At 30.8% G+C, this 22,420-nt stretch overlaps 1 protein-coding gene across 3 annotated transcripts in view; it reads left to right on the forward strand.

Annotated features, from left to right (window-relative positions):
• The first annotated feature begins 220 nt into the window (after nt 1–220).
• The window catches only part of wdp (windpipe), a 76,932-nt gene continuing 54,732 nt past the window's right edge, over nt 221–22,420 (forward strand). For 2 of the 3 annotated variants that reach the window (XM_065367509.1, XM_065367512.1), the window contains exon 1: nt 10,790–10,971. The gene's annotated coding sequence lies outside the window, so the exon portion shown is untranslated. Of the gene's footprint in view, nt 241–10,789; nt 10,972–22,420 lie in introns of those variants that run through there. The other variant, XM_065367510.1, reaches the window with a different exon arrangement.

Raw genomic sequence — 22,420 nt, forward strand, 5'->3', positions numbered from 1 at the left:
TTTTGGTTTGTAAAAGAGACGCACATTCAAAACACGTGTGTACATTTTGTACGGTGACGTAAACGAATACTTCAAAAGATAGATTTCCAATTGCATTGTCTTTCACTGATGGTTGATAAACGGTCATTATTAGTTTCGGTGTCGTTTCGGTGTCCACTGTCCAGCAGTCCAGGAACAGCTACTAGATACTCGGTTTTCAAGAATATCTACAACTCCGTTCTGGAAATCATATAACATAAGGTAAGTACCTTTAAAATCATTATAATATACTTATAGGTAGGTAGGGTGAAAAAATACACCGCGGTAGGTTATTTTAATTAGTGAGGCATCGAGTAAAAGTTTTATCATTCCTTGATAATGACGAATCACTCAACAAAGGCATTCCCGAGCAAAGAGATTAATTCATATGGTGCGCCTGCTGCGAGAACATCAACTGCTAATCGCCCCGAACTTGTTCTCGTTCTTGTAAAAGACTACCAACTACCTATTCATAAAAAGACCGAGCAAGATTCACGTTCCTTCTCTAATTTTTTTTTTTTTTTTTTTTTCAACAAATTATTTCATAATTAATTTCTAAATAAAAAACATCTCTTTGATGACCATTTCAACAACTTTTTTTTCTTCTTTATTTCATCGTCGCGAACAACTCTGCGAATATTCTTGATGCAGTTGAGATACACAAGGTTACTTTGTTTGTGGTGGAACCACAGTCTCGATTTATGGCAATTAATAAACAAAGGTATAGATAGGTAGTGTAAAAAATGGTAACAAAAACATTTTGTAAATTTCACCAAAGGCCATTCGAAAAAATTTATTTTCAATACCATCGCAAATTAAAAACACGTTGTAAGCATTAATGCCCTATTTTGCATAATTGGCAAATAACTTCCGTCTACGGTATTACAATCCTACATTTACTACCAACATCAATACTACCAGCATATTTTAAATAAAATTGGAGACATATTCTAAACAATATAATGTACTGTATTTGTATTCAAGAAGCAAGTTTCACTCGTTAACATGACCGGTTTTTTACCTTAACGACGAAATTTGTTTCATTGGTACCGAGTGTAATTCTTCGAGTACCTAATGCGAATTTTGGGTTCGAACAGCGAGATTGAAAAATGTACATTGTATAGTCTACGTGTCTTGGCAGGTATAATTATGATTTGTTGGAGAGTTGTTGAAATTGACGACAGAATGGCGAATGCTAACGATATGGTGAAATGTTTATCGAAATTTTAAAAGTATCTGGCTATTTTTAGATAATCACGATAGGTAGTTACTGAACTGATTAAACATTAAGTACCTACATATGCATATGATTTAGTTTTAAAGTTTTCAAAATCATTATGATTCGTATTACACATCACGTAACTAAAATTCAAATCTGCTATCCACTGGTAGTGGTACCTACTTAATGATTAACTTATTTAAAAATCTATTCGCTTAAAGGCTTATGATGATGTAGCCGCAATAAATCGATCGCCGAATTCATTAAAAATCTAACATCATTGTTTAGTTGCCATACAAAAACATTTTCATTATAAAACGTAATACTGTCATAATGCACTGATCTTTAAAAAACTTGGTGGATTTATATCCACAATGCCATGTTCGAACAATATAATAACTACAAATGCATAGTTACTCAGTTATAATTACGATAAGTACAAGTAGGTATGCTTAGGTACATAATGAAGAAAGAGGCTAGCAGCAAGAAAACATTAGAAGAGAGACTTGATATAGATACAAATGAATAATTTCATCTTGTACCGTTGATAATACAAGTACACGAATAACAAACTCAAAGGAAGGATATAAGAGAGCAATTTATGCTCACGTCGTTATTCTTCAAGAAGAGATGTACAAGTGTAGATAAATTCTCGGTAATGTGGTCACAGGTATCACGACGATGTAATAAAAACATCAGCGAGCAACATGTGTACAAAATACACGGAAATTTATGTAATGAAACGGGAAGGGAAAAAACTCGAGATGCTTTTCAGGGTCTGATATTTTTTGAAGGTATTTTTGTTGAGAATACATTTCAACCCAAATTTAGTTCAAAGTTCTATGATACTCTTCTCTTCTGGATGATAATTTTTAATCCGTGTAGGTTTCTTTTGAATTACTTTTTCTCGGCGAAAAATTGCAAAATGATATAAAAAATTTTGAAAAAGCATTAAAATCATTGGAAATTACGAAAAACGAATAATACATATTTTAGTAGAATCTGGTGACACAAAATCATTCAAAATTGCCAAAAACTAACGAAATTTTATAAAAATTTTCTAAAATTAACCAAAAATTGGGATAAAATAAACCATTATGAAAACACGTTAAAAATAACATGAAAACATTAAAAACACACATTAAAATGATATTTAAATTAACACAAAAATGTAAATACGTATAAGGAACCAAAATTGGAAAAAATTGCATTAAATATTTTGTCAAAGTTGGAATATTCAAAAAACACGTATAATAAGCCCCATCAAAATTGATGAAATTGCAGCAAAACTTATCAAAAGTTGAATAAAAAAAATCGTTGAAAAATACGATAGCAAAGAAATACTGAAAAAGAATTAAAATTACTTATTCAAAATTACCAAAAAATTTGTTGAAATTTTTCAGAATTTGAATAATAAATTACGAAAACATTATTTATAAATGGCAAGAAAACACGATAAAAAAAGCATTAAAATCGATAACAATTTATACCAAAAAAATGATGTTATGGCTAAATTTAGCAAAAATTCCATAAAAATATTATAAAATCTTGTTTATTTTACCATTCAAAATATTGAAAAAGTGATAAAAATATAAAAATTCAATAAAATTGAATAAAATCAAGCATGCAAGGAACAAAGTCAAAACTAGTAAAAAAAAAAAAAAAAAAAAAAAGGAGACAAAAACGATCAAAAATAGATAAAGTGTCTCAGAAATGTCATCAGAGTGAAATAAAATTTGGCATTTGAAATCAGAGTAAAATATCATAAAAATGCTCAAATATGAAACGAATTAAGAAAAATTTACATGAACTTGGCAACAATTGCTTGAAAAATAATTCAAAGTTGATTAAAAGTAAATCAAAATTTGATTGAAATGTTGCAAAAATCCTAACTAATGTCGTACGATGAAAAGAATGAGGAGTAAGTAGAAAAAAATGATGACTCGTAATTTTCATGAACCATAGTATGAAAAATGATTCGAATCAAGACCTTTTTGATCCGAACTGTCTTCAACCCAGGGTGGAAAGCCTTCCACGAAGAAATTATGCAACGCTTATTGATTCAATGTGAATATATTTGTCTAACGTCCAAGTCGTAGGGGTAAGACTATGCTCATTTGAAAACTCTCCACAGATCATTTTCCTTCCTTTTCTAAATTCTGAACGATGAAATTTAAATTACAAGTTCAATTAATTTGTTTTTTTTTTTTTACGAAATCTTGTTTTCTGTTTTATTTGAATGATTATTATAAAATAAACAACTTCCAAAGTTTATTGAAAAATTCGAATTTCGTTTTCTCAAAATGAAACAGAAAAAATGGTACAAACTTGATTTATTAATTTTTCAATTAGTTCATTTTTTATTGTGGGGAATGCCAAACCAAACATGTTCCCAGAACCCAGAGCCCATTTAGTATCCCAATGAGTCTAAAGGGGGAAAAATTTGAGCGGTTTGTACTCTCCCTTTCTTTTCCTAAAATTTGAGACTATAATCTAAATTTTGATTTTAGTAGAAAAAAATTATTATTTCACGAAAAATGGCAAAAAGTTACTTTTGGTGCCAGATCATGAAACAGATCTTGTTCATATTCTAGTCCTCTCCTTTCCCATGCGAGGTATTTCAATAAACTCGTACGGAGCTCATAAAAATGTCGCGAACTTTTACGCTGAGTACATAAATTAGATAAATTAGACGAATCCAATGATATTTATTATTATTCCTTCAAAAGAAAGGATATTCTACTATTTCAACAGTACTGTGATAAAGTTCATCTTACTTGTAGTTGCATGGCACAGATGCAGGTGCATGGACAGAGATTGTTGATTGTAGAATATCCATCGTATTTTCTTCTTTTTCTTCTACATATTCAATATGACCACTTTTTCCTGAAAAAGTCAAATATATATACGTTAGTTTTTACACTTGTGGAAAAAAATTCATTCAGGATGGTTTCAAAATTATTTGCAGATATCTGATCAGTAATCACAAATTTTCTCAGATCATCTGACGGCAAAATTATTTTTCATTTCGTTCTTTTTTAGAAATTAAAATTAGGAGAGAATGTTGATGCAATGAGAGTTTTGTTAAAATTCCTATCAGTAACCAGTAAGTAATAGGTAACTATGTTTTCAAAATTTTAAATAAGATATCGATATTATTTTCTGTAATTTTATAATTCTGACAAATACTTAGACCATTTTTTTCAATTAAAAAAAAATTTTTTCAACTTGAAAAAATCAAATATGCTTTGAACTTTTTTTATTTTTCAATTTTAAAAAAAATAATCAAGTAGGGCTCTAGGTAAACTAAAAAATTTTCACGTTTGTTTTTTTTCTTACAGGTAACTCAAAAACAAAAAACAAAATATTTTTCAAAAAAAAACAATGATGACCAGTAGGTACAAATTTAAAACATTAAACACTACTTTCTTCAGTTTTTAAGAATTCGCATAAATTTAAAAAAAAATAGGTACTTCGAAATCAGTCTTAATATTTATTATTGTTTCGTTAAAACTTAAAATCATGAAAATGTTTCCTTGTTAGGCACATAGGATATTTTCTCGGAAAACTCTTTCATTTCTCCAAGTCATAATTACTCCTCACTACAATAAATAAATAAATTTTTTTTTAAAGTTGTGAAACTAAATAACTCATAATCTGTCTAGCATTTCTTTTCTCATTTAATATACGACAATTAATTCAAGGTGAAGACAATTCAAGTCGTTTGCATCATTAAAAAAAATAGGTACACTGTCTGCATATAAAATTAAACAAGCATAAAGACATAACTCATCTATACTTTACTTACACCTTTATTTCATTAATGAAATCATTAAACATTAATCTGCAGTCAGTGGATGGCCGCTCAACATCAACAAATAGGCAAAGAAGCAAATGGTGACTAGGTTCTAATAATGTGAGCTATAAATTGTCCATATATACAAGCTCGGGAAAAATTCAATCGCATAAAAGAGCGAAAAATATTTGAGATAGAAATCAATGACATCTCGAATTAAAAATAAGTAGCTAAGTGATATAATTTTTCAATTTTTTTCCAATTCTTTTGCAAATTTTCTAGTGACAATTTTTTTATATGTTTGAAAAATGATTAGGTAAATTTTAAACGCCAAAAAATGAAAATTATTACTACACAATCTTGCTGACTGATTATGAGCTTTTTTTTCACTGCCAAGTTGAACTATACTCGCAGCTAATGATTTATTTCGACGAATATAGAATCTTGTAAACTTTTGAATAAAAAGCTACATAGCTTAGATGACATTAACATGCAGTTTGAAAACATTCGAGATGAAAGTCGTGTACCCACGCGATAAAAATAGATTACCCCCATACAATGTTTAGGTATGTATCCCGTTAACATCTCAATCAATGAAACCGCACAGCAACATTTTTACATTGTTATTTATACAATACACATTGTACATAATACCTTCCTGTATCATCTTTATATCATCTCATTTAACGTAGATCATCGTCTCGAATAAATAGGTACTCGTACCTTATTTAGCTTTGATTCAGATACCTATAAATAAAACTGCAAACCAAACCCTGAAACGATTTTAGGTATGGCACGCGTGCACTTACATCATTTTCGTCGAATAATTTTGAATTTATTTTCAAAAATTAAAATAACGAGCCACTCAGACATCTATTTCCAAAACCTTACAGCGACATAAAGATGAATCGATCGATTGGTTTGAGTTTGTGTGTTTGTCACACCTGTCTGATCATATCTCAATACATGATGCGTATATTTTTGTCATGAGACCATAATTCAAAATACGAATAATAAATATTTTATCGAATACACGATTCTATAATATTATATGGGTACTCGTGTCTAAGTTATTCCAAGTCACCTATGATGATATCTTTCTATGTACGTAAGTATATACGAACGAATATCTCTATCTACATAATGCGTTCTACGAAAATCATCCAAAATTGCGAAATTTTTCACCTCGTAGTCGATGCTACAATATAAACAAATCTTGTATGTAGACGATAATAACTCGACTATTGGGTAAATTCGCGCTTCGCGGTACCGTCTGACTTCAAAGTGCTTGCTAAACAGTAAAGCAAACAAGCCGAATCATAACCGCAACTTTTTAACCGTTACTATTTATTATAAACTTGGGGAGAAAGTATCTACCTCCTGCCTTCTGCATACCCATATATCCAATAATCGTTTATCCAAGTATTTATTAACCATCGACGCGACGTATGCAGTTTTAATAAATAATTAAATTAACTCGTATACTACATATAACTTCCTGACACTACGAGCGAATATACCTGGAATCAGGCAACTGCATAATAAGCGAAATAATTAAGCACACGAGGAGGTGACAAAAGCTGACGAAAAATATTATATCGCCACCGAATTTACACCAACTACCAATAATATAATCGTATACATCGGACATAGCGAAACGTACGATGACGTCACACGATCGCGTGACCAGACTGATCACTAATTACCTAAAATTAAGGTGCGAGCTGCCAATATGCTTAAACTTATACGCATACTGTATGACCCTAAAGTCTCGTGTGGGCGATGAATGAGATGACTAGACCAGGGTCAAGATTTATTTTAAAATTGAAAGGTAATTTTAACGCTAATGCAAAAATTTTTCAAACTGCAGTAGTACAGGGTGTCCCAAAAATTATAGAAATTGATGTTTTGAAGAAAAATTTGAGAAAAAAGGAAGGCACATATCACTAGTTTTCAGATCGGGAGGTCATGTACCTACACACATCAGGCAATATTTCAACGAAAAACCACTCGAGATATACCTTCTATGAAATCTGATTTTTTTCACAATTTTTGAAATTTACAATTTGGTCAAAAATTTACTATTAAATTTGCATTCCTGGAATTTTGTAATAACCACATGAAACGGTTGATAGGGTGCCCAATAAATACCGACCAAAATTACAGGTACAAAAGTTCCTATTTAGACACTCAGAGCGATTTAAAATTTCTGGAAAAATTTGAAAACTCGCTGTAGGTTGCAAAAAAAAAAAAAAAAAAATGTGACCACTAAATGATATTTTCCTCAAAAATCACTTCTTTCAAAAATTTATTTTTTTTCGATTTTTTTCTGGATTTTACAAATTGATCAAACATTCAGTAGTGAACTGGCACTCTTGGAATTTTACTATAATCTACCTGAAACGATCGAGATGGTGTCCAATAAGCATCAACCGGAGCTATAGGACTCGAAGTTCATTTTTGACCCTTCCAGAGCGATTTGAAGCTTCATGGAGAAAATTTAAAAATTTCTGGATGCTCCCAAAACCGGTAGATGTTGATGTGTAGAAGTTGAATTGAAGAAACTAATCACATCGGTTCACTTTGCTAAAAAAAAAATAGTTATATTTCTTGAGAAAGTTTTTAAAAATTATAGCTTTTTTGGATTTATGAAATTTTCAACAATTTGCCAAAAATTCAAACATGAACTTGAACACTTGAAATTTTGGTTAGGTACCGAGGGTTTTAAGACATGCTCTTTCGAACTAATCTGAGAACTAGTTTGAAAGGTTTCCTTATTATGTAGAAGAGGTGGAAGAGATTAAAAGCAAATTTGAAAAAACTGAGCGAAACTGAAGCTAAGTAAGAAAAGCTATTCACCTCAAAACGCCCCTTTAATTTTTAAAAAAATATTTCAGTTTTTTCGCTTCTTTCTTTTTCTATTTTTTTTTTTTTACTTTTTAATAAAAAAAGTTTTATACCTATAATTTCTTCTCTTTTCAAGTACTTACCTACTTTTCAACGCTTTTAAAAAAAATAAAATAAAAACAATAGATTTACGAGGAATTATTTTTCTATTTAGGTACTTCATCATTTTATTTATTTAAAAAAATAAAATTTCTGACTTTTTTAAACCATTTTTTAAAAATTTCTCTACTTCAAAATAATTTTTACCAGGGAGGTTCATGGGAGGCTATCTAAAATGCATTTTTCAATTTTTGGTAAATTTTCAAAAATGAAATCGGGGTCAAAAATTATTTTAAAAATCAAAATTTTACCACATTGAACTAGAAAGCTGAAAATTGTCACGTACCCTATTTTAGACTCTTCGAATCGGTTGGAAATGGGTTATTGAACCGTTTTGAGCAGTTCAGTTCAGGAGGCTCAAAGCAGAATTTTTAAAGTAGGAAATATTTTTATTCTAAAAGCTAAAGTAGATTCTTATATTTTCGGTGAATTTTTAGAAATTAAATGGGGGGTCAAAAATTAGAAAAAAATTAAAATTTGAAATTTGTTATGTATCTAGCCTATTTTCAACCCCCTCGCCGTGAGTCAATTGGAAACTGGTTTGAATTGTTTTGAACAGTTCCAGAGCTTCCAGCATATTTTCTAAAATTTGCTTCTAAATGATAAAGTGCATTTTTCGATTTTTGGTAAATTTTTGAGTCAAAAATGAGAAAAAAAATCAAAATTTTACTAAATCGACTTCGAAAGCTGAAATTTAGTATGTGGCTCATTTTCGAATTTTTAAATCGATTAGAAACGGTTCTGAACAGTTCTGGAGCCTCCAGCAGATTTTTGAAAGTTGAAATTTCCACAAAGTTTCAATCAATGAAGTTGGAAAGGTACATAAAATTTACTTTAAACCTTAATTCTAACATTCTGAGTCGACTGCTGGCGATTAAAAGCCGTTCTGGAGCCTCCAGATACATTTTGGAAATTCCAGATTTTCAAAAAGTGCCATAAACACTGTCTAAATCAACTTTACACGAACCTATAAATGAAATTGGAGATTGTTAATTTGTTAGTGACCTATTCGATCGATTATACGCAATTTTTCCAAGCCTTTGAACAAAAAAATCTAAAATTTTCTTTTTGTTTGATTTTTGACATTGACTGGACATGGTGTTTACCTATGTGTTTTGGAGTCTCCAGCAACTTCTTTAAAATTCCGGTCTTCTAAAAAATGACATAAAATCTGTTGAAGTGAATTTCATTACCTATAAATGCGTTCAGTGTACATTTTGTGACTCACTTGACCCTTCACATATCAATTTTCCAAAATTCAGCATGTTAAAATTAGGGTATAAGGTGAGTTTTGGCGTTCCAATTTCATCGGGGAAAGTTTAGTAGAAATTTCCAACTTTCAAAAATCTGCTGGAGGCTCCAGAGCTGCTCAAAATGGTACGAAACCGTTTCTAATCGATTCAAGGGATCGAAAATAGAGCAACTCGTTGCTTTATTAGGAAAAGGTCGTAACTACATGAAAGTTGATTTCTCAGAAAATGCATTTTAATTTTTAAAGAGCATTCTATCAAGTACACTTGATAGTTTTAGATAAGGTAAGAGAACATTTGGTTATTGCAATCATTTTCCTGCTAATTTTCAAAATAAACATCCTGGTAGCACTGATTTTTCATTTTTTTATTTGAGGAACTCTGAACTGAAAAAAGTAAAATTCAACAAAGGAACTTTCACCTTAAGTCAAGCTTTTTTCATCAAAAGCCCATAAGAAATACACAGGAACGATATCCTTAAGGTGATGAGGTTGATTTTCTGCAATTTATCAGTGAAATTACGTGAAATTATGTGTTTATAATGACTTTTCTTACCGACAAATTACAAAAATCGAAAGAAATAGGTTCAATCTGAGAAACAATATCATTTAGAACCTTTTCATTGTAACGGTTTTGAAAACGTATATTTAAAACCATTTGTTTTCGGCTATTACGAGAACAAAAAACATCAAAATTCAATTTCAAGTGTTGCATCATGTAGAGGACAAAATTCTCTTTCCAATGATACCACTATCTCATTTTTTATAAAAATTGTAGTTACGACCTTTTCCTAATAAAGCAACGAACTACATATCAAATTTCAGCCTTTTATAACAATTTGTGTTAAAATTTGAGTTTTTCCCCATTTTTTGTCCAAATTTTATTTTTAAAAATTCACAAAAAATCGAAAAAATGCAGATAATTTATTTTTACATGCTCTTTTGATCTACTCGTAGCTGCGTCCGATTCAAAATTTTCCTGGCAGTTTAGATCCTATACCGATCAAATCACCCCCTCCCTCTACAAAAGTCCCACTACAAAATTCATCAAGACTTTTGGATCACACTGTACAAGTAGTTAATCATACACACTTACGCACACCGAGATCATTATAAAGAGACGGTCGCCTTCAGCTAACATCTTCTCATCTCAATGCAGACTGGTATTGAATGGGATGCGATGGCTGGATGGATCCATGTTCCGCGTAAACGCGCTCGTGCTCTTGTGTGTGCTTACAGCTTGACGACGACAACGACGACCACCTGAAAAGCTGAAACACACCATCGTACGATCATACACATTATGTTGCATGTTGACACGTGTTTTTAATAAACGCCAAAAAAATAATAATTGCAACGTATAGCCTTTCATCGTCACGCTAAATTATTTTTAATTACAGGTAGCTTAGGGCGAGCGATAAGCGACAAGTTTGTTTTGCTTTTTCTTGCCAAAATATTTGATTAACGGCTACGTGCATTTTAATGCCAATATTATGTTTTGGAATTTCACATATGTATGTACCTAAACCTATACTTCGAGTGCATTTTCAAATTCGCGCCATTGTGTAAGTTTGATCGTATACCTACCTATTAATATTTTTCCTATTATGCGAATTTTTTTCCTCCGGTTCTAGTTTCGCGATTGAGTTTATACGAGTGAATAGGTGCAAACAAAATAGACCGGTGAGTTATTTAATTCGTTATCTACGCGAATAGATACCTTATATAATCTAAATTTAGACTCGCGTCCAAGTTTATTTACATTATATATAATTTTTTTTAGCGATTAAAGGTGAAGATTATACGCTTCTGAAGTGAAGGTTAACGTGCAATTGCGAGTAAAATAAAACCGTTTGATAATTTACCTACATTCGTCTTCGGGCAATTAAGAACTGTACTTCCCATTACGCTTCGTTGAAATTTTTAAACAATACGAGGAAATTTGTCAAGTCGAGAAAAGAATATTATCGAAGTAAATTAGCTTCAGATTGGACTTTGGTTCTATAAACGAGTGCGAATTTTCTCCCGATGTTTATTTTTTATGAAAATGGATATGGAACTGGCGAACTGGTATCATGACACTATTTTAGATGCTTTCTAGGGTGTTTTTGAAATTTAAAATCGAGATGATATCCACAAAAAAATGTTTAAATAAATAAAATAAAATACTAAATCAAGTTTTGCGATTAATTCTAAGAGGTAATTTCGAACTTTTGACCAATTTATCTGCTTTCAAACAGTTGAATGGGCGTAAATTCTAGAAATTTTGATATGAAAATGACAATTTTCAAGTACGTTAGATACTTACTAAGTACCAACATACAACAACATTGACGAGATTTTTTCAAAAAAAAAAAAAAAAAAAAAAAAGTAAGTTTCAGAACGGGATTGATGTTTTAAATTCTTGACCATTGCTTCATTTAAAAAAGTAAAAAAATACTTCTCAAAAAAATTGGAAAAAAATTATACAATTTAACAAGATGACGATACGTCAAGAAAAAATCCTTTCTCTCATATATACACGAAAAAAAATTTTAAAAATAGAAAGTAAAAAAGCTACCAAAACAAATTGAAAACAAATCTTAAAACTGACAAAAAAAGTAGCTGTTTTCATAGAGTAGAGAATTGAATAAAAGTAGTTAGAATTTCAAAAAATTAACAATTTTCCCAATATTTAAATAAATAGAAAGAAAAACAATCAAGTGTTGAAAAAAAAATGAATTGAAAGGTCGAAAATCGGAAAAAATATAAAATTTTTTAATAGTACCTAATCAAAATTTAAAAATTGAAGTATTTTTTCTGATACGAAGAAGAAAATTGAAACCAACAATGCAAAGTTGTCCAAAAACAGTTTTAAAAAACACAAAACAAACGATTTTTTCGTTCAAAACATAATTTTTAGATTTGTGAATTTTTGGGCGCTCTTTTTTAAGGATTTTAAAACATATTTGAAAATATTTTTAAAAAGTAAATAAAATGCTTAATAATAATTTCAACGAACATTTTAGATTTAACAGTAATTTTATTTTCTAATTTAAATTTAAAATAAGACTAAAAAAAATAAAATAAAAAATTTGAAATTAATTTTTTGATACATTTGTTGCCTGTTTGAGTTTGAGTAGTTTAATTAATCACAATGTTTGTGACTCCGTGAATTATTGCATTCTTTCCTTTTTCAGCCTTTTCTTGAAGCTAACAAAAACAAAATGTTTAAAATATTCCAAAAAATCACGAAAAGAAAATACAATCTATTCAATTTTGAAGAATTGAACATAACTTTTTTCAAAAAAAAAAAAAAAAATACAAAACCAAGTTTTTTTAAAAATTGGAGATGAAAGAAAACGTTTAAATAGAACCAAAAAACACACACACATTTGAACACTGTCTATTTTTTAACGCTAAAACGTTGCTTTAAACGTTTGGTGATATTTGTCAATTAACGTGTCAAAAAGGTCGAAGAATAAAAAAAAATACCATGAAAAATCATTTTATAAAAAACTTGTAAAATAAAAAAAAAACTGTACTAAGTATGTGATAACATTTCTTGTTAAAATTGCATAGTTAGATTAACATGAGAAAAGAAAAGAAGAATCAAAAACAAAAAATTATACAGAGTGATAAATTTTGAAACTAAATTTCAAATAAAAGTCAAAAAATTGAAAAATTAATATTATTTGACAAAATTATGGAACTGTGTCATAATTTCAAAAAGATTAGGTAAATATTCTCCAAGGAATTTAGAAAAAATTGGAAAGAAAAAGACAAAAAAAATATACTTAAATAATTCATAAATTGAAAAAACTGAAAAATAATGGGGTTATTCCATATTAATATTTCCCAAGTGGGTTTTACTCGAGGTTCTTCGATTTTTCCCGATTTTTGTTTTCAGTAGATCGTGTCGGACCATACTTTAAAATAACGACGTTTATGCCGCCCCCTACCAAAGGTTTAAAAGGGTATGAGGGAAAGATTATTTTTTTACATTGTTAATTTTCTAATAACACTATACAACTTTGAGAAATCTATTGAAGCCAACCTGCAAATTAAGAGATTTGATGGGTTTTTTAAAAAGTTTCAAAAGTTGAATGTTGATCTGATTTACATTAAAAAAAAGCTCAAATTCGGACTCACACCCCCTCCTTGTTCTCTCCAATTATCAAAAGTCATATTAGAAATTGATCATTGAAACCGAGCGATGGAATTGAACGGATTTTCGAAATCGTACTGCACAGAATTCTTCTCCATTCCCATCCACTCATCGATCTAAAATAGCCTATAGTTATTCTTCTAACACAGAAATCCGCTCAAAAATCACACCATACCCAGCGTTACATGAGTAGGTACACAAGTGCTTTCATCGATTATCAATGCACTTTTTACAATATAAACCACTGCAATACACACACAATACTCAGTGAATAGAGATCAAGTTCCTTTGAAAAGACAAAAGACTGTAGAGGCAAAAAATTAATCCGCTACGAGTGCTCGTACATCACGTTCGAGCAATTTGCAGACACCATGTGTCCGAGTATAGATACATACGAAGGGATCCGTTGTCAAACGAGGAAAATTTATGTACCATTAATACATAGTTAGGTATACCGATTCGTACATACGTTGTTGTTCCATTCTGTTGTTTTGCACACTGCTTTGGAATGCACACAGCCTAAGAGTAGGTACCGAAAGATCATCCGACGGCTATTCACACTTCACAGGGATTCTCGGTGTCGATACTCGAGTCTCGAGTGCGTCGAGTAGGTAGGCAAAGGTATACTGTAGGTATATTTTCCTCGAATCGTATTGACAAACGCAGGCGGTCTTTGTGGTATGGTAATTCGAGATCATTAACCACTTGATCAGCTTCACATACAAAGTTCGCAATAACCTGTAACAAACGTCATACCGTAATAATGTTTACATTGAAGTTAGATCAATTTGTATAGCGTTAGAGGTACGAGTATGAATGTAATACGAGAACATGATGTAGAAGAGAACGTCGCCGTCGCGTGTTTGCTATTTGCGGCTTCGTAGTAAATATTTGAAGGTTAGATTTTTTCTTTCTCTCTTTTACCTTTTTCCCTTCAAAATTGCCTAGAAATGCATAATGATAATTACCTATCTACACTTACGTCGATATAGGTACATACGTAAGTAAGATCCGCGTCATGTCAGGTGTAATTTCGTGTTTTACGATTTTTGCTATAAATTTTTTTATCAACGTGGACGTGGACGTGAATTGTGAATTAAATAACTGGTTCATTAGTTTAAAGTAAGGTAATATTGACGTTAAGGACGATACATGGGAAGATTTTTTTTTTCGTAGATTGTTTTACTGATAAATTGGATTAAGTATAAATTAACATTGTGAATAATCAAGTTGCCATAATCTTCGCTTACAAAGTTTTTAAACTCGATGTAGACAGAATGATGCCGCAGGCTGGGGATATTTTGGTGGTTTCGTACTTTTTGCTAAGACTTAATTAGTATTTACTCGTATTCGTTTTCGTAATTGCAACCGGAAGTGCTTATCGAGAATTCAACGGTGGATTTTGACAATCTTCGTTCGCTTATTTTTCCCCATTAATCATGAGATCAAATTTTTCCTCGAAATGTCTACCTATGCAATTAAATTTTTTTTTGAGAGCTATCAGAATTTTTTTCATTTTTTCAATATTTATTTTTATAAAATTTTAAATTATATTTTTATCCAATTTTCTCAAATTTCACAACATTGATTTGAATCGTTCTCGTTCGACTTTGGGTACTCAATGTTTTTAAAAAACAAAATCTTCTCAGTTCTCCCTCAATAAAAAGAAAAACACCATTGATGGGTTTCTTCAGTTCCCATGAAGGAGAGCGTGAGAAGGGATCATGTTTTATTTCGAAATCTCCCGAAATACTGAATAATTTTCAGGTCGAAGGGAGAAAAATCAAAAGGCATTTAAAAATACAAAAATTCAACACCAGACCAAACAAGAATTGAAATTCATTCTTAAATTTTTGTAAATTTTAAAATTTCATCCATTTTTAGAGAAAAATAAAAAATGTCACCAGATCAAGATATTAAACTCACAGCAAAAGTTAATACCCCGCATTCGACTTTTCGAATCAATTGGTGATGGTTTTTTTGAGCCGTTCTGGAGCCTCCAAAAAATCAGTAGATTTTCGGGTTTTAGAAAAATATTGTATTGGAGAATAACCAAAATGATATTCAGCACCTATATTGGAACTAATGTTTGTGACCTTTTTCATCAATTCGGGCAAAAATTTTTTAAATTTATTTCTGTGGGCTCAAATTCGAAATTTTTTTACAAGCAACGACCATTTTAAAAAAATGAGAAGTTCCTTGTTCACAAACTAGCCCAGTAAAAAACTGAAATTTGGATTATACGTTATTTTTGATCTTGAAAATCGTTTGCTGACGGTGTTCAAGCCATTCTGAAGCATCCAACAAATTTTTGAATTTTTTAAAAAATGATTTTTCGAAAATTCGAGCTTACAAGGGAGGTGCTCCAGGCGACATGCACCGATTTCAATGATTCTAGCACCATTGGATAGAGGACATCGAATATAGTCTACCACGAAATTTTCAGCTGCTGAAGTTGATATTTCAGCCTTCCAGGGTGACTTTTTTATTTTCACATGACAATAAATTTTGAAGAATTGGCCAAAAATAGTCGGCGCAGGTCGCATACCGAAACCTTCAATATATTATTTGGGTATTTTAATACATATGATGAGACTAGCCCACGGTGAAATTTTCAGCTGCTGAAGTTGGTATTTCAGGCTTCGAGGGTGATTTTTTGATTTTTTCAAAATTGCAATGTGAAAATCGAAAAATCGCCCTGGAAGGCTGAAATATCATTATCAACTTCAGCAGCTGAAAATTTGGGGTTAGAAGGTTCGATGTCCTCCATCCAATGATGCGAGAATCATTGAAATCGGTGAATGTCACCTGGGGCACCTCTCCCTTGTTAAATTAGTCGAAAAAGTCAAGACATTTCTACAGACAATCCCAATTTGTGGATGATAAATTTCAATTTTGGTCTTTTTGATGACATTTTTCCCAGACTGGAAAATTCAAAATCCGCTGGAAACTCCAGAACTGCTTGAAACCACCACCCATCGATTCAAGCGACCGAAAATGGAGTAGGTATGCACCAAATAGCTTCTTATCTTGTGTTGACGTATTCATTACCGAGGAGGCGAGGAATCTTTCATTTTCCCTCCAAAATATAATCGTTAGAGAAAATTTTGGATTTGAACCGACATCACATAAAGATTTTGATAATATGTGAATATGAAAGGTACCTACATTATTTTATTGAAAGGACTATGAAGATGGCCCATCCGAGTTCGCAGAAGCCGAATTCCAATCTTGGTCTTTTAATTGTAAGTTTCCCAAAACTGGAAATTCCAAAAATCTGCTGGAGGCTTCAGAACGGTTTAAAATCACCTCCGATCGATTCAGTAGGTCTAAAGTAACGTATAAGCCAAATTTTAGCTTCTTACGTTGAGATGTTCATTAACGAGGAATTTTTCATTGTTGTCAAAAAATAATCGCAGGAGAACATTTTGGATTTCAACCAGCACAATAAATGGATTTTCAAAATTTGCGAGTACATGGATTGAAAGGATCATAAAGACGATGCATCGGAGTTTAGAAGAGCTGAATTTAATTTCATTTTGAACGCTTCGTGGTAATTTTTCAACAAAAAAAAAAAAAAAAAAAAAATTGGAAAATTCCAAAACTCACTGGATGCTTTAGAATCGTTTGATACAGCCTCCAATCGATTATGTAGGTCTAAGATAGAGGATAACCCGAATTTCAACTTCCTACCTCGATAAGATCAAATTTTCAATTTTGTATTTTCGAAAACTCGTGCCATCTAAAAATAATGTCAGGACCTGAAATTTGGCCTGGTAGTTCGGATGCTTTTTGGATTTTTCTGTATTGATCAAACCATTTTTCGTAAGTTTAAATACCTTACGTACCTAATTGATTTAAAACTGGCCTCGCCATTCGAAACTGGGCGAGGGAATTTGGCTCAGAAACGTTCATTAAAATTTTCTTACAGTCAAAAGCTCAACTTTTCAATAGAAATTTCCCTTCTCATTTCTCAAAATGATACTTTCAGCCGAATAAAATTACAAAAATGATTTTGATGATTTTTAAATCGCAATTGAACATCCTCAAAAAAAGGGGATCACTCCCACTCCTAAATTTGGTTTTAAACTTCAAAAAAGGAATTGGAGCACGTTATACCTACATTGATGCCGATGTCTTTTTGAGGGCATTGAACAAGGTTATGGCTTATGGCCTTAATCATTCAATTTCACCGCCTCTAACTAAACACTTCGTACCACCCATCTAAAGTCAAAATTTAAACAAAATGTTCCTTCGCACTGTCTTTTTGGTAAATTTTTTATAAATTGTCTTTTATTGCACAGACTTTTTCACTTTATGACGGTCGTAATTTCATTTATTCTATAGTAATTTAGAAAATTCATCAGATCACAATTTATAACTTGAAATTCATCTTCTGCATTTTATTTTATTCGGACATTTCCTCCCAAAACCAAAATTTCTTGCAAGTTTTTATTTATGTAGGTACATCTAGTCAACTAAACAACTGAGCAGATACCTAAACTTATCCAATTTTTTTCTGTTTTTATAAATTTCACGGATATTACAGTTTATGCAATGTTCATAAATTTTCACGATTTTTACGATTATTAGCAAATTAAAATACTTATATGTGGGTATCGTACCATCAACTATCCACCTAATCCAGCTACGAATATTTACACCTAATTGAGCCATACTTCGTAACCCACATATTTTTTAATAGGTAGATACGCGTATTAAATTTACTTTCGAGTCTTTAAAATTTAATCCTACAAAGTATTTAAATAGAGTTTGAAATTCTCAAGGTTTCAATGCTCCATCTAATTTGATCGAAAAATCAGTCATAAGCAATTCGACATTTCCAAGAAAAACGAAAAGTTTCTTTATTTTATTCCTTAGGGTCTCAGACCCTCGCTGTTTTCTTCAATATTTTTTCACATTTTCTGAAATCTACAAATTGGTCAAAAATTCACTGTCTTTTGAACTGGAACTATCGGAATTTTGCAGTACTTAATCGCCTGAAACAGTTTATAATAACGACCAGGAGTATAGGTCCTAAAGTTCATTTTAGACCATTCCAAAGTGATTTGAATTTTCCTCAGAAATAGTTTTTAAAAATAAAAATTCACCAAAAATCCAAAACTGAACTTTGGGACTTGAATGGGGGGGGGGGGTTTAGGAGTTGTTCTCTGTTCTCTCGATCCAGTTTGATTTTGTTTAGATAGGAGAATACCCGCTTAAAAGGGTCCTTAGAGTGGTGTCTGTTGAGATGTTCTTTCGATGAACCAAATTTCGGCTTGATTGGAGTTGATGGGTTGTCTAAAGACCTCCTCTCGAAAGAAAGCACATCTTCGCTTATCTTCTCGTTAATTTTTATCTTGGAAAGGAACCATCTAAAAAAATTCAATTCTCGTTTCGAATTTTCTTAATGTTTCCTATGACCTATGACATCATACATACGTACTTACACCTCCACATCTTATTTGATCGTCAGCAATGTCAGCATACACGTATCAAACCAATGACGCGTGCTCAATACAAAACAAAAAAAGAATATTCCACGTACCTACGTAATGCCTTATTTACAAAAACGCGCCAAAGCCTGAAATAATCTCATATTGACGGAAATTGTTATTGCGGTATTATTCACTCACTCCTTAAGAGAGAGAGAAAAAAAAAACAGTGAAATGTTGAGGTTTTTCCATCCGATACCGTAACGTAAACGTAAAAATACGAAGGTAGGTATACTTACGTAAACACGTTAAATCCTTATCCGAGTCGGCCAAAGAACCGAATCTTATACTCGGTGAATTTCCAATATTTCAAGGCCATCTTATGGACCATTTAACGATCGAATGGCTAAAAATTCTTTCATAATTAGCTTACAGCGGATATCATCATCGTACACTTAATATACTTAAAACAAAATACGATGCTCACCGACAGTGCAACCAGACAAACGATCAAGTTCCATTTTATATTATAGCGCCGAATGGCGAATTACACGTTTGATTGGATAAGGAGCAGGTAGAGGAGCTGCACTGAATTTCAAGAAATCACATTTTACCTCCAATTCTTCTATACAGAAAATTCACTTCGAACTTTGAATATTCAATAATAATTACACGAGGTTCATTATTCATTAATAATACGAGTACGTACAATTTGGAGATTACCTACTTGGGAAAATTACGAATTAGCGGGTAATTGCCGCCAATGTTTCATTTTCATTCACTCAACCAAGTCTAATGACATTTATTAACCGACCTTATATTACGCGTACTTACTAGTATTTGCAGTACGAAAACGCTCGCGAGATTTTCGATCTTTCCTCAATGTCATTTTCGATTAATTTTTCCGCTGCTTGATTGCAAAAGAATAATAATTGTCAGTTTTCAAACGAATGAAAAGCATGCAGTTTTAAATGCATTATCATTCTATAATCGTTAAAACCATCACGGGTGTCCTTTCTCGTATATATCAGCTCGTATAGCTTTCTTCAATTTACGAGTAGCACAAGTTGCTAATATGTACCTACGTATACGAGTATTTTCTCAGAATAAAACACGTTGCGTAATATAGTAGGTAGGTAGCTAGGTGCCTTCATCATCATCTTCTACTTTAAATACCCTTCGCGATGAATAATTTGTCAATTCAAGGTCACTAATTGACGATCGTGGATCGCTCCGAATCCGATGAGCTTTGATGTAACTTTTTTCAAACGAGTTACCTACGAGAAATTCTCCACCTATCATTGTTTTACTTGGAAGTTGAATTTGGTGTTTCTCAGAAACACCGTAGATTGAAGATACATATGTTTCGATAGAGAATTTTATACATAATTTTTTTGGTAATTCTGCTCGGCTAATACATAGAAGTTCCCAGTATCTGGACTGAACATTGCCTCGACCTTTTTTCATATTTCATCATATGGATCATTGAGTATATTTTTCAAGAAATTTGAATCCAAAAATCAGCATATTTGACCAATTAGGTGCTAGAATAAAATTCTGACAAAAATTTTTGAAAAGATTTCAACGTTTTAAGAATTTGTGATTTGTCTAATAGGTACCTACCTAGAACTTACTTTTATTAAAATTTTTATAAAACCTTCATTCATAATATTTCGTTTTTAGGAGGACAACTTTATTAGAGTCCAAAAAAATTGTTTTGCCTATTTTATTCAAAAGTTTAAAACATTTACATTACAAAATCAAATTTAAAAAAAATTAAAGAACAACAGCTAGTAGGAAAATAAAAGTGAAAAATTGAAAAGTTTTTTAACACACAAAATGCAAGCGTTATAAGTACCTACTCAATTTTTTTCTAAAAAAAGGTAACCAAAAAAGTTCAAAAAATAATCAAAAAAGAAATAAAAACTTGAGCAAAACATATTATTGCAGAAAAAAATTACTAAAAAAACCAGAAACATTTGAAATTGAAATATACTGGTTTTAAGTAATTAAACTCCAATAATGAAACTCGACAAATACTCCAACAATTTCAGCAAGAAGCAGGATTTTTGGCAAACTTTGACAAAAACGTGATACTTTTTCACAATTTTAGTCAAATATTTTGACAATTAATTCTTGAACAAAAAATGTACATTTTTAATTTTGCCATTTTTGGTAAAAAAAAAACAATTTTTAGAAAAATACGAGACTTTGAAAATCTTGTTTTAAAAAGAAGAACCTTAATGACAATTTTTGAAAAAAAACATACTTTTTTGCAAAAACCACAATTTTTAATATTTTTGCAAAAAATACGGTTTTTTAGTAAAACTTTTTTAAAAAAAGACAATTTTTAAAAGTATTTTGCAAAAAGTGACAATTTTTGAAACTTTTTGCAAAAAATGACAATTCTTGAAGTTTTTTTTTTTGCAAAAACAACAATTTTAAAGTTTTTTTGCACAAAATGACAATGTTTGAAAATTCATATTTCACAAAAAGTGACGACTTTCAAAACCTTTTGCAAAAAATGATAATTCTTGAAGTTTTTTTCAACTTTTGATATTTTTGCAAAAAAACACGTTTTTCAGAAATTTTTACAAAAAATTACAATTTTTGAAGTTTTTTTAGTTTTTTGCAAAAAATGGCAATTTTTAAAAGTATTTGCAAAAAGTTTCAAAAATTGTCACTTTTTGCAAAAAAAGACTATTCTTGACGTTTTTTTTTTTTTTGCAAAAACAACAATTTTCAATATTTTTGCAAAAAAACACGTTTTTTAAAACTTTTTACAAAAAATGACAATTTTTGAAGTTTTTTTAGTTTTTTTGCAAAAAATGGCAATTTTTAAAAGCATTTGCCAAAAGTGACAATTTTTGAAACTTTTTGCAAAAAATGATAATTCTTGGCGTTTTTTTGTTTTTTCCAAAAACAACAATAATTTATGAAATGTTTCACAAAAAATGACAATTTCTCAAGTTTTTTTTGCAAAAACAACAATTTTTAATATTTTGCAAAAAAAAACACATGTTTTGCAAATAATGAAAATTTTTAGCAATTGATAATGTCAACATTCTTTCCCTTCAACACTAATAAAAAATTGAATTTTTGAAGATCTGCAAAAAAATGTAACTTTAATATGCAAACATCGAAAAAAGTAACCGATAGCAATTTTTGTAACTTAATTAAATACTTGAAAAGAAACCGAGTAAGAGCCCTGAATAGTGAATATGGCCACCAAATTGAGAAATTTTAGGGCGCTGATTTTGGCTGATTTTCATACAATTGATCAACTTTGACAGAATATTACATTTTTCTTGAAAATAGTTTATTACCACTCCCGAGGGTTATTTGGGGGTTTCAGTTGAATGACCATCAAAAATGAAATCAACAGCCTCAAAAACTGGTGTAAACAGCTTGTAAGGCTACATTTTTCATCTGAAAGATCACTGCGATGTCTGTTCCTTTTTCCACTGCAAAATTTAAAATACAGAAAATATTTTCATTTTGAATCTTCGGATTTTTTAAGAAAATTAGGAGAAGAAGAGTTGAATTATTT

This window comes from Planococcus citri, chromosome 5 (assembly GCF_950023065.1).
Source record: "Planococcus citri chromosome 5, ihPlaCitr1.1, whole genome shotgun sequence".
Taxonomy (NCBI): Eukaryota; Metazoa; Arthropoda; class Insecta; order Hemiptera; family Pseudococcidae; genus Planococcus; species Planococcus citri.